Raw genomic sequence first — 14,069 nt, 5'->3', positions numbered from 1 at the left:
TTGTAGGCTCCAGCCCCCCACGAACACCAGGCAGGAAAAAAACAGGCTCCCCGTGCAGCGGGAGAGCGCCTCTTGGCGCAGAGTGACGTGCGGCGACGGCCGCAGGCATTTCTGGGGCCTATAGGCCCCTGCCCCCCTCGAACTCCAGGCAGCAAAGAACCAGGCTCCTTCAAGGTCATTCAATAGCATACCCCTGCAGCTGCCTTAGCCTGGTGCCTGCAGTTATCAGCGCTAAAAGCACCCTATTGGCCCTCTGCCCTATCTGAAGAGGCTGTCAGCATGACCCCAACGGCAGTAGTACAGTCAGTAGTGACAGGTGAGTCACAGTGAAAAGTGCCCTAATGAACATTAGGAACAGGTCTGGCCACAGATAATCTGTGAGGGGCAGGGGCACTGGCAGGAGGCCGGGGGCCTCAATCTGTGAGGGCCAAGTGTGCTGGCAGGAGGGTGTAGTGGCAGCCTGAGGGGCTCTATTTCTACACCCTGCCTCCTCTCCTGGTCTGCTTGCGCCCACTGCCTTGCAGAGCAGAGAGCGCTGAAGCAACACCAGGAGAGCAGAGGAAGCAGGAGTAATGACATGGAGCATCTCCAGCTCATGGGTGAGATATGTCTGCTCCACGCACACCAACTCTATCATTTCTGACCCTGTACTCCCTGCCCGTCCCATCTGTCTCAGTGCAGTATGCCCTCATCCTATATCCCACCCTTGCCTTCAGGCCCCATCTTGTCTCTATCCTATGTTTTCTACCCCTTTACTTCATGCCACCCCTGCTCTTGGCCAATGTCCCTTTTTGCCTCTCTGGGCTCTATCCATAGGTCTTTACCGACTTCGATCTGTGCCATCTATTCTCTCTCTTCTGCTCTGCTGCCTGGCCCTGTCATTCTGTCCTTCTCCTGTGCTCTGTTAAAGTGCCATTAAAGGTGTCATGCATAATGCAGGTGTTGGACCCAGCCTCGTGGCGTGGTCCGTCTCTGTCCCTCCACACCCTGTGAGCGTAGGCCTGCACCCTGAGCCCCCTGCGCAGCACCCCCGTAAGAATAGCCTGCACCCCGCAGCCTGGTCGTCTCACCCCCGATAAGCCCGAACCCCCGTAAACCACGACCAGGCCCGCGTGTCCCCGTCCCGCTCCCGGCTCCGAGCGCCTAACCTTGCATGCCCCACAAAGCCCGGCAGCCATTTTCCTTCCGGAGATCCCTGTTTCCTTGGGCCTAGCGTGACCCCGGCCCCAGCGAAAACCAGACTCCAAAGGCGCGCCAGTCCCAGCTGGGGGGTAAAGCGCTCCCCGACGGTGATAAGCCAGGCAGTTCACTGGCACCTCCGGCCTCCCCTGAGAGACTGGTATCTGTCACACCTTTGACCCTCCCCTGTGGGCCAGTTTCGATCGCACCTTTGGCCTCCCTGAGTGCTGGCTCCAGACCTGCTGGGCGTCTGGGAATTCCCGGACCCCTCTTTTCAAAGGATCAAAGAGCCAACCGCCGGACCTCGCCAACGACCAGCCCCCAGGGCTTGAGACCTCTGCCTACGAGGGTCCGGACATCAAAGGGCCAATGGACTATATCTGGGCCGGCCCGACAGCTAGCGGGCAGTTGTATCTTGGACCTGAAGCCCTGCTGATCTGATCGCGGCTGACCCTAAGAAGAACTCATCTGGAACCTCGGAGCCCTGCTGACGCTGTCGCGGCTTAAGCTGAACTGTAACTATCGGAGCCCTGCTGACGCTGTCGCGGCTCGTCCTCTCTAAGACCATCGGACCCCTGCTGACGCTGTCGCGGCTCAAGCTGTACTGTAACCATCGGAGCCCTGCTGACGCTGTCGCGGCTCGACCTCTCTAAGACCACCGGAGCCCTGCTGACGCTGTCGCGGCTCAAGCCTGAACCTGCTATCATCCAAGCCCTGCTGACGCTGTCGCGGCTCCTCACGAACGTCTCCAGGTCGAGCCCTGCCGACGTCGTCGTGGCTCGAGGAGTACTCTGGTCCGGCTGGACCATCGAGACCACCATCACGACCGAGCTGACTCGACCGAGGTGAAGCAGTCGGTACGACCATCATCCCGTACCCCCCGGCTCGAGGATTGAGAGCTGTGCGCAGGGTACGCCTCGTACTGACCCAGAGACTAAAGACTGTCCCGCTTCCCCCTTCCCGAATCCTCAAAGACTTTGTGGTCCCTCGACCACTGTGTACATAAGAGTGCTTTCTTCGTTTTACTGCTTATATAAAGAACTTGTTACTAGAATCCCACGGTGTGGTGTCTGTTCGTAGTGTGGTGAGAGCTCAGTGTGTACGATCCTAGACTCAAAGTCCTCCCCGGTGAGGACCTCACGATAAGATTCGGCAAGTTCTGTGGGAGAGGTGGGTCTTGGGGTGACCGGTTGAGCATAACCTGGCCCTCTGAGATTGCCCCTTCTAACATTGGTGGCAGCGTCGCGATGAGAACCTACGTCTAGGGATCGTACAGTACTGACACACTACCCGAACGAAGAACAACCATGAGCCTCACGAACAACAAGACCACCTTCCAGATGGAGCTTCTGGGAGACTATTCGCACCGAGAGCTCAAGCAATTCTGCAAAGATCTCCATATCCCGACAACGGGATTAAACACCAAAGACGACCTTCAACAAGCTCTAACAGCCTGGGTGGAGACCGGAGCCCAACCTCCAGCACCGACAGAAGCCGATGGAGGGGGAGCCCCCCTGATCGAAACCCACACCCCAGAGTAAGAAAGAGCAGAGTCCCCGACGCGGACTCGCAACACAGAGAGAGGTCTGTCTCGAGAAGAGATGACCGACCGAGAACGCGACCGGAACCACGAGCTAGAACTAGCCCGTCTGAAGATGGAAGGGGAACTCAAGCTGGCCGAGAAGAAGCTAGCCATTGAGCAGCTGCGGCTGCAGGGAGAACTGGAGGAGAAGAAACTCCAGAGAGAACACGAAGGGAAAAGACTCCAGCTGGAGCACGAGCATGGCCTGAAGGAGATCGAACTAAAGGCCCGGAACGAAGACAACCGAACAGCGGCGACCCGAGAGTCCGTTCCCCCGGTAGAACCCAAGGTCCACATCCCCAAGGACGTGGTCAAAGAATATTATAAAAACGATTATATCCAGCAATGGTTCAAGGCCTACGAGGTCGCCATGACCTCCCACCGAGTTCCGCAGAAGGATTGGGGAGCCGGGCTGTGGGGGCGATTCCTGAGTGAGGGGAGAGACACCCTACTCGACCTACCGTCTGCCGAACAGACCTCCTACAGCCACATGAAAGAAGCCCTCCTCACAAGGTACGGGCTCACCCCAGAAATGTACCGCCAACGCTTTCGAGACTGCAAGAAGATCCCCGGCACCACCTGGGTAGAATATGTCAACTTCTACAGCCGGGCCCTCGAGGGGTGGATCAAGGGCAGCAAGGTGTCCACCTTCGAGGGGCTCATTGACCTGATTGCCTACGAACATTTTTCTCTGAACTGCTTTGTGGAACTCCGACAGCACCTCCTGGACAGCAAGTTGGCTGACCCCCGGAAGCTGGCCGTCGAGGCCAATCGCTGGGTGAGCACCAGAGTACCCCGGGGGCCCGGGGGAGACTCTGGCCGAAATGAACAGGGATCTTCCCGCCAGAGAGGAGGGGGGAATCAGAATAGACAGAGGGGATCCCAGGTAGGGTCCCCGCGCAGTCCTCCCAGAAACCAGCCCGGCACCTCACCTCCCACAGCACGCGCAGGGTTCCCCCCAGCTAAGCCAGGGCCCGAGACAGCCAAACCTGCTACCATTGCCAGCAACCCGGGCACTATGCCAATGACCCCCGCTGCCCTTTGTTCAAGAAGCCTGCCGCTGCAGGGTCCCCAGCGCGCCACATCACCTCAGTAGCCCTAGAAGAAGAAGGGGGAGAAGAGGAGTTCGAGGGAGCAGACCCCGCAGCTATGATGTTAGTCTCCCTGGGTGATAGGGAGATGGTCCCAGGAGCCCCCCTACCCGACAACACAGAGAAGTACCGACAGCAGGTGACTGTCAATGGCCACCACATAGGGGCGCTCCGAGACACGGGAGCCAGTATCACCGCAGTCAAACGCCACCTAGTCACCGAAGCCCAGATCGTTCCCCACATCTCCTGCAGGGTGATCGCAGCTGATAACTCCGTCCGCACCTGCCGAATAGCTCAAGTCCCGTTCGAATGGGGGGGCGTCTCTGGAGAGTTACGAGTGGCGGTCCGCTCCGACATGCCCGTGGACTGCCTGCTCGGCAACGATCTAGAGAGCTCTCCATGGCAGCGGGTTGAGAAAAGGACCCACTTGGAGATGGTGGGCTTGCCTGAATGGGCCTGTGTAAACACCCGGTCGATGACCGCCCGAGGGACAACTCCAGAGGCAACCCCGGCTACCCCCGGGGACCCCGAGGTCCCCGAATCCTCTGAGACCCCTGAACTGTTCCCCGGAGAGAGCTTTCCCCCCGACGCAGGTCCCCTCGGTCCTGGCGTCGAACCGACCCCGAGCTTGGACGACCTTCCTGAGCTGGGCCAGTGGCGCCAGGAAGGAGGACCGTCCCGGGAAGAATTCTGCTTAGAACAGACCTCCTGTCCATCCTTGGTGGGGCCGCGGCAGCAGGCCGCCACCCAGGCCGCGGGTGACCAGTCCGGCTCCCACTTTGTCTATTGGGAGAACGGCCTCCTGTACAGCGAACAAAAATCTGCCGAGCTAGGGTCAGCCCGAGTGCTGGTGGTACCCCTACGCTTCCGCGGCTTTCTCCTGAACCTGGCCCATGATGTGCCCCTGGCGGGACACCTGGGTCAAGACAAGACATATCCCCGCCTAGTCACCCACTTCTACTGGCCAGGCATGCGCTCCGATGTGGAGGCCCATTGTAAGTCCTGCCCTACGTGTCAGTCCAGCGGAAAGAGCGGAGGAAGGCGCAAGGCCCCCCTCCAACCCTTCCCCGTGGTCAGTACCCCCTTTGAAAGGGTGGGAATCGACATCGTGGGCCCTCTCGACCGCCGGACCTCCTTGGATCACCGCTTTATCCTTGTCTTGGTGGACCATGCTACCCCGAAGCCATCCCCCTCCGAACGGTGACAGCCCCCGTAGTGGGGCGGGCCCTCATGGCCATCTTCTCCCGGGTGGGATTCCCCCGAGAGGTCGTCAGCGACCGTGGGACCAACTTCATCTCCAAGTACATGAAGTCCCTTTGGCAACAATGTGGGGTGACCTACAAGTTCACCACCCCATATCACCCCCAGGGGAACGGTCTGGTGGAGCGATTCAACCGGACCCTCAAGGGAATGATCATGGGCCTCGAAGAGCCCCTGAGGCGTAAGTGGGACGTCCTCCTTCCCTGTCTCCTCTTCGCGTATCGCGAAGTCCCCCAGAAGTCCCTGGGGTTCAGCCCCTTCGAGCTCCTCTACGGACACCCTGTCCGGGGGCCCCTCAGCCTGGTCAAGGAAGGGTGGGAGACGGCGGCCCCAGAGCCCCCTCCCGATGTGTTTCGATACATCCTGGCCCTCCGGAACCAGACTAGGAGGTTCCGAGAACTGGCCGAGGCCAACCTCGAGGCCAGTCAAGAAGAAATGAAGCGGTGGTATGACCAGAATGCCACTCTGGTCGAGTTTCAGCCCGGACAGCAGGTCTGGGTGATGGCCCCCGTGGAGCCCTGTGCCCTGCAAGACAAGTGGACAGGACCCTTCAAGGTGGTAGAGCGCAAGAGTCAGGTGACCTACCTCATCGATGTAGAGTCCCCCAGGAACCCCTTGAGGGTTCTCCACGTGAACCGCCTCAAGCCCCACTTCGCCCGGTCCGAGTTGAGCTTGCTCCTCGCCACGGACGATGGAGAAGAAGAAGAAACAGAGCCTCTCCCCGACCTCCTGTGCGTGAAAGAAAAAGATGGCTCCGTAGAGGGTGTGAGTCTCTCCTCCTCCCTCTCTCCCGAGCAGCGCGAGGACTGTCGCCAGTTGTTGGGACAGTTCTCGGACCTCTTCTCCCTCACCCCCGGCGTCACCAGCTGGTGCGTCCACGATGTGGACACCGGTGACAGCCCACCGGTACGGCACAGAGCCTACCGCGTCCCTGACCGAGTCCGGGCATGTATCAAGGCCGAGGTATCAAAGATGTTAGCTCTCGGGGTGTTTGAAGCCTCTGACAGCTCATGGGCTAGCCCCGTGGTCCTGGTTCCGAAGGCAGCCGCCCCTGGCGCTGTTCCCGAGCTGAGGTTCTGCGTTGACTACCGTGGGCTCAACGCAGTCACCAGAACCGATGCGCATCCCATCCCCCGAGCAGACGAGCTTATTGATCGCCTCGGGGCTGCTCGCTTCCTTAGCACGTTTGACCTGACCAGTGGATACTGGCAGATCGCCCTCACCGAGGGAGCTAAGGAAAGATCCGCTTTTTCCACCCCGGATGGTCACTACCATTTCCGGGTGATGCCCTTCGGGATGAAAAATGCCCCCGCCACCTTCCAGAGACTGGTTAACCAGGTACTGGCGGGGTTGGAAGAGTTCAGTGCTGCGTATCTGGACGATATCGCAGTCTACAGTTCCCACTGGTCCGAGCACCTCCAGCACCTCTGGGCGGTGCTGACGGCCCTGAGAAGGGCCGGTCTCACCATTAAGGCAAGCAAGTGCCAGATCGGACAAGGGTCCGTAGTCTACCTCGGGCACCAGGTCGGAAGCGGCCTCGTAGCCCTCCTCCAGCCCAAGATCGATGCAATCGTGGCCTGGGAGGCCCCCACGACCCAGACGGAAGTACGGGCGTTCCTAGGACTCACGGGGTACTACCGGAGATTTATCAAAGGGTACGGCAGCATCGTGACCCCCCTCACGGAGTTAACCTCCAAAAACCATCCGAAGAAAGTCAGCTGGACCCCCACCTGCCAAGAGGCGTTCGAAACGTTGAAAGACGCCATGTGCACTGCCCCCGTCCTACAGGCCCCCGACTACTCACGAGAGTTTGTAGTTCAGACGGACGCGTCGGAGCATGGCGTCGGAGCAGTCCTGTCCCAGGTGAACGAGAACGGCCTGGACCAGCCAGTAGCATTCATTAGCCGGAGGCTACTCCCTTGAGAACAAAGGTGGAGCACCATCGAGCGGGAGGCCTTCGCGGTGGTTTGGGCCCTGAAGAAGCTGAGGCCCTACCTGTTCGGTACTCACTTCCGGGTCCAGACCGACCACCGACCCCTCCGGTGGCTAATGCAGATGAGAGGGGAGAATCCCAAATTGCTGCGCTGGTCCATCTCCCTCCAGGGGATGGACTTCACTGTTGAGCACCGGCCTGGCGCTGACCACGCCAACGCAGACGGCCTATCCCGATTCTTCCGCCTCAGCGAAGAGAACCCCCAAGAGGATGGGTAGTTCTCCCCGCCTTCAGCTGGGAGGGACGCGTGTTGGACCCGGCCTCGTGGCGTGGTCCGTCTCTGTCCCTCCACACCCTGTGAGCGTAGGCCTGCACCCTGAGCCCCCTGCGCAGCACCCCCGTAAGAATAGCCTGCACCCCGCAGCCTGGTCGTCTCACCCCCGATAAGCCCGAACCCCCATAAACCACGACCAGGCCCACGTGTCCCCGTCCCGCTCCCGGCTCCGAGCGCCTAACCTTGCATGCCCCACAAAGCCCGGCAGCCATTTTCCTTCCCGAGATCCCTGTTTCCCTGGGCCTAGCGTGACCCCGGCCCCAGCGAAACCCAGACTCCAAAGGCGCGCCAGTCCCAGCTGGGGGGTAAAGCGCTCCCCGAGAGTGATAAGCCAGGCAGTTCACTGGCACCTCCGGCCTCCCCTGAGAGACTGGTATCTGTCACACCTTTGGCCCTCCCCTGTGGGCCAGTTTCGATCGCACCTTTGGCCTCCCTAAGTGCTGGCTCCAGACCTGCTGGGCGTCTGGGAATTCCCAGACCCCTCTTTTCAAAGGATCAAAGAGCCAACCGCCGGACCTCGCCAACGACCAGCCCCCAGGGCTTGAGACCTCCGCCTACGAGGGTCCGGACATCAAAGGGCCAATGGACTATATCTGGGCCGGCCCGACAGCTAGCGGGCAGTTGTATCTTGGACCTGAAGCCCTGCTGATCTGATCGCGGCTGACCCTAAGAAGAACTCATCTGGAACCTCGGAGCTCTGCCGACGCTGTCGCGGCTCAAGCTGAACTGTAACTATCGGAGCCCTGCTGACGCTGTCGCGGCTCGTCCTCTCTAAGATCATCGGAGCCCTGCTGACGCTGTCGCGGCTCAAGCTGAACTGTAACCATCGGAGCCCTGCTGACGCTGTTGCGGCTCGACCTCTCTAAGACCACCGGAGCCCTGCTGACGCTGTCGCGGCTCAAGCCTGAACCTGCTATCATCCGAGCCCTGCTGACGCTGTCGCGGCTCCTCACGAACGTCTCCAGGTCGAGCCCTGCCGACGTCGTCGCGGCTCGAGGAGTACTCTGGTCCGGCTGGACCATCGAGACCACCATCACGACCGAGCTGACTCGACCGAGGTGAAGCAGTCGGTACGACCATAATCCCGTACCCCCCGGCTCGAGGATTGAGAGCTGTGCGCAGGGTACGCCTCGTACTGACCCAGAGACTAAAGACTGTCCCGCTTCCCCCTTCCCGAATCCTCAAAGACTTTGTGGTCCCTCGACCACTGTGTACATTAGAGTGCTTTCTTCGTTTTACTGCTTATATAAAGAACTTGTTACTAGAATCCCACGGTGTGGTGTCTGTTCGTAGTGTGGTGAGAGCTCAGTGTGTACGATCCTAGACTCGAAGTCCTCCCCGGTGAGGACCTCACGATAAGACTCGGCAAGTTCTGTGGGAGAGGTGGGTCTTGGGGTGACCGGGTGAGCATAACCTGGCCCTCTGAGATTGCCCCTTCTAACAGCAGGAAATGTCATACATAAGCATACTGAAAACATGAACATGTCATGCATGGGCAAACTCAAAACTTGGCAGCTATGCATACAGCAAAATAAAGCACCATTTAAAAATAAATAAATATTTCACCTGCTTAAACAAATTGTGTTCCTGCCTCGTAGTCAAAGAGAGTGCTGCCTATAATCTTTAAAGATCCCCCTGCACCACCATCCAGGCCCTACTTGATACAATCACATGCATAGTGTGGACTGAGACACAGTGTGAAGAGTCTGCAACTGGTGCTGTGTTGATTCATTTTCACTCTCCCAACCAGGGAATCCCCCTCCCCCAGACCATTTGTTTCAAGATAGTCATACCCAAATGTGAAAAAACTGGGGCTGCTCCTCAGCAATATGAGGCATTTGAAATAAGATCAGCGGAGCAGTGATGATGGCAGGGACCTAAAAAACTTTGCTCCCCAAAGTAAGTACTGGTGGGACCACCGGTACAAATTAAGTACTATCTCGCTAACTTACGCCACACTCTCAAATACTCCCTTTTATTACTTTTACCTGTGCCTGTATCCTAAGGCCAGTAAACAGAAACAGGAGTAAACCCATTATCCCAGCTGAGACCGGGCGTATATTGTAACAATAGAACAATGTCTCAACCGGTATATCATACAAGGGGACAGAATAAGGTGTCTATCAATCACCAAGCACAGAAAGGGAACACGGGAGACCAAGTAAGAGTGGAAGGATTAATATTTGCATATCGGAGCACAATGGGCAACTAAATTGCAGTAACCATAACAACCAAATGTGCACTGGAAGTGTTACAGTGAGTAAACGACGCAGTGACACAACTGATAAGGAGAACAACATGAGGCAGCGATAACAAAATAGTGGATCAAACAAAAGTATTTACAATCTCAAAACATGATTTCATTATTAGCGAGTGACCCTTAGGCTGCCGCGAATAGCGTTGTTGAGTCGATGGCGTTTCAACCTCTGTTAGCTTGAGGTCATCATCAGGATGATGGTTACACAATTGGAAGTGTGCTCTATAGGATCCGGAGGGAAAGGAAGTACAGTCAGATGCAGTAAAGGCAAGACAAGGGGAAGGGGAGGAAGGGTAAGGGGGTGGGGGGGGGTTAGAGATAAGAGCTAAGGGCTGGAGGTTACCTGAAGGCATTCAAGAGGGCGAAGCTGAGTATACAAGGGAAGAATGCCACTTGTGTGGGTGCCACAGAAGAGCGTCCACTGGGGGGAGGCAGCAGTAATTGGCTGCGGACAATCTGAGGAGTGGAAGGAGGAAAGGCATAGCTGTAAATGCTGGGGACGAAATGGAGGCAGGGCGGAGGCGGCTGGCGGGTGCAGGCGCATGATGCTTACTGATTAGTAAGGTCAGGGGAGGTAGCGTAACGGTGACAAGTTAGTTCTCTCTAAGCAAGGGAAACGAGCATAGTAAGCCCCAAGGCTGGACAGGGAATCTATGGCAAATTACGAAGTACGTGGGGAGCCAATTATCTTACCTGGGAAATTAATAAGAGTCCGTTGGGAATTCGGCCCGGACAGCAGATGAGCAAGGGAACTGGCGTGAATCCGGGGAGGGGGGTCATGGACGAATGAAGTGTCTAGCAGCGTGCAGGACGGCAACCCAGAAATAAGGAAGCCAGCCAGGACACATGGAGGGTGACGAGCTCGCTGGGATAAGAAAAGATGAGAGCGTCAAGGCATGAGAGTAGTTGTAGTGCCCCCGGGGGGGACGAGTCATAGGAGAGAAGGAACGTCCAAGTGGCACCAAAATGTGATCAAGAAACCAATTAAACAGACGTCACATATCTGCAGTAAACGATGCTGATAACATGTTAAACATTTGTGATTGAAACACGGGAACATGAAGCAATCGGACAGTTAGTATGCGTGATAATTTAGACTAAGATTACTTATGAATCCAACATTTGCATTAGAATGAATACTATCAAATGAAAAAACATGAAAAAACAATGCGCTCGGTTACATGCGTATAAATGATCTAATGGGTAGAATGGTGGGCAACGTTACATGCGCATGAATGGTCCATGAGTTAAAGTACTGGAAGTTTAGAGCGGTGCGTGAAGTTTCATGCACATCAATGGTCCTTGAAATAAGGACTACAAAATAAAGTAACAAGTCAATATGTACAATGAAAATCACTAATAAACAAACATGATAGTACTGTTATTCAAGTAACGTGTTGATATGTACAGTGAATGGAGATCAATGCAATTAAACAATCGTGATCCCTAAGAACGGAGTGTGTACATAATGTGAATGAACCCATGTAGGGCAACAAGTCTGGGGTCTGTTAGTCATTAAAGGCATTTTACTTAAAAGGGTGGAGGCGAGCAAAACCTGCGTGCACATCATGGGTCTAAACTCGAATTCAGAGTGGGTGTGGAAGCAGGGACATTAGAGGGTGGAACTAAGTCACGGTAATCACTGTATTCCACTTGTTGAGTGAATTCAAACCCTCGGTGACAGAGTTGCAGTGTATGAACCATCTACATTCACATTTATTAAGCAGGAGTTAGAGGTTACCACCACGGGTGGGTAGTAGTGGTCCATCTATGACTTGCCAGGTCATATCTGTTTCAGAGTGTTTTTTTTCTTTGTAGTGTGTTACCAATGGCGCAGTGGTAACATTGCATCTGATGCGACTCTTGTGTTGTGAAATGCATTGTTTAACCATCTGAGTCGTGTGGCCTATGTACAATAGATTGCATGGGCAACGAATTGCATAGATGACATTATTGGTGCGTTTGAGTGAATTCAAACCCTGGGTGCCAGAGTTGCAGCGTGTGATCTATCTACATTCACATTTATTAAGCATGAGTTGGAAGTTACCACCATGGGTGGGTAGTAGTGGTCGATCTATGACTTGCCAGGTCATATCTGTTTCAGAGTGTTTTTTGCTTTGTAGTGTGTTACCAATAGCGCCGTGGTAACATTGCATCTGATGCCACTCTTGTGTTGTGAAATGTGTTGCTTAACCATCTGAGTCGTCTGGCCTATGTCCAATAGATTGCACGGGCAACGGATCGCATACGATGACATTATTGGTGCGGCAGTTGGAGAATTGTCGGAGTTGGTAGGTGCGCTCTGTGGCGACAAAAACCTTGGTGTTATGGTCAGGTCATAGACATTACAGTTCTGACATTTGAAATGGCCTATGATGGGCGGGAGGCCCCACAGGGCAGTGACAGATTGATCACTTTTTTCTTTAGATGGCCATGTCTCAATTCACTGTTCATGCATGTGAGTGTCAATTAGAGAGGAGTTTTGGGTAGTAACTAGATCGAGCATGTCATGGGTTTAACATTACAGAGGACCAGAGGTTGAAGATAGAGGGATCTGAGGGGCATGGCATTTTTCATTTGAGTAAAACAGTTCTCCTACTTTTCTTACAAGACAACTGTCCTGGGATGTTTAATTCCAACATTGGAGATGTCTGAGCTGAAGTGGAAGGGAGTGAGTCTTCGGTGTTGTGAGGCGGAGGGAGGTACAGACAGCTAAACAAGAAACAAGCCTTCTTGCCAGGGTGCCTGCTGCCTGAAAGAAATGTAAATATGCTCAATTGGCTAATTAGCAAATGTAAAGGCTGCTGGAAGTCACTACTGGCTTTAATTGATCGAGCTCATTTGAAGCTTCCTGAGGACAAAGATGTACTCTTTTTGAAGGTATTTCAAGGGTGTCACCAACTGACCAATGGACTGAATGCTTTTAACAGAACGCTATAAAATAATATTTGCATTGGAATGTGTATTCTGAGGCAGCCTATCTTATACTGCGCACAATGCAAGCTTAAAATAATGACTTACATATTCACAGTTCTTTCTGTGACAGGCTGGGAGCTCATAACTCTAAAAACACACATCACTATTACCCACTGGACCAACCAGGATTCAATTTTGTGGCTCTATGTTACATACTCAGATATGTGAAGTGATCACATTAACCATTAAATGTTTCCTAATGTAAAGTTTTGCATCTCCACCGATTAGTTTAACTTGCATTTATTTTTCATTTAAGGTGTATATTATTTTACATGCAGTTACCTGAAGGTGAAAGACCAACATAATAGTTACACAACAGTTTGTTCTTTTTAGCCATGCTTTTGATCCCTCCCCCCCCCCCGCCCCATTGCCCTTAGGATTACAGTTTCCATACTCTTTGTAATGCCCCCATCGAGTGGTGCAGAGGAGGCCCTGTTCTCTAAGTACGTATGATATCACAAATTTCAAGGTACTTACCAATTTTAAACAGAAAACGGCTTGTTTCAGAAAGCATTACAGATGAATACATCTCCATCGAATTATATTTGAAAATGGCTCGGTAAGTCCCCTGCAGCGGGTCTGAAGATGCTTGGCTACTAGAGATGGGCGAGCACTGAAAGCGCAGGCCCGGCTCGAACCAGATGCTTGGCTCCGGCTCGGCTCCTTTCGGACCTTCGAGCCCAACACGAGCCGAACTGGAAGAGTAAAATAAAAAGCATCAGCCTTTGATGTAAACCAGAGAGGAAAGAGGTCCTCTTCTGGTGGCTGAAGGGCGCAACGTGGCAGGGGCCTGAACTCATTTCGCTCCTGTTTAAACACTAACTGTAAACATCTCAATGCAGTGATGCAATCGGATATATTCTGAGTTTGAACACTTCTGCACGATAGAAAAATGTTGTTTTTCTTTATTGTGAAGAGTCTTTTTCATTGTATATGGTTTTTGTTGCACCGTTTATAAGCCAAACATGTTCCGGGCTCGGCTTGTGCAAGGGATCCTAGACCTCGGCCTTCCCTGGTAATTCCCTGGCTCGCCCACCTCGGTTTACACCTGCGCCACTGGGATGGAGACAGCAGGCCTCGAGGGGGCCTTCAAACTCGGCTGAGGAGCGCCGAGGCGCTTCCCTCACGCTGCGGATCTCGGGTATCACCAGCCTCGGTCTGGTGTCTGTGGCCGCGCTTCTGGTGCTTGTGGCCGCGCTTCTGAGGTGAAACAGCATGGCGGGTGGGAGAGGAAGGCCTGGGTCCAAATTTAAAGTGCGTCATGACGGCCCTTCACGAGCCATCTGCGTCATGACCCAAGCTGCTAAACCAATCGGAAGCCAGCAGAGGAAAGGCACGGGCCGCGCGCGCTGAACGGGTAACAGCCTATGACGCCAACACTAACGGCATAGCTGCCCAGGTTTCAGATTGCTATGTGTGACACTTTCATAATTTCTGTGTAATTATGAGTGACATTT

General features: G+C 54.5%; 1 protein-coding gene across 2 annotated transcripts in view; it reads right to left on the bottom strand.

Moving 5' to 3' along the window:
* LOC144806091 (vomeronasal type-2 receptor 26-like) overlaps nucleotides 1-13,846 on the bottom strand; it is a 1,640,897-nt gene extending 1,627,051 nt beyond the window's left edge. For both annotated transcript variants that reach the window (XM_078672531.1, XM_078672538.1), the window contains exon 1: nucleotides 13,090-13,846. The gene's annotated coding sequence lies outside the window, so the exon portion shown is untranslated. The remainder of the gene's footprint in view (nucleotides 1-13,089) is intronic.
* Nucleotides 13,847-14,069: the final 223 nt, after the last annotated feature.

The sequence above is a fragment of the Lissotriton helveticus genome, chromosome 1_2, assembly GCF_964261635.1.
Source record: "Lissotriton helveticus chromosome 1_2, aLisHel1.1, whole genome shotgun sequence".
NCBI classification, from domain to species: Eukaryota; Metazoa; Chordata; class Amphibia; order Caudata; family Salamandridae; genus Lissotriton; species Lissotriton helveticus.
Note: the sequence above shows the minus strand (reverse complement) of the source record. Positions and strands in the feature narration are given on the sequence as shown.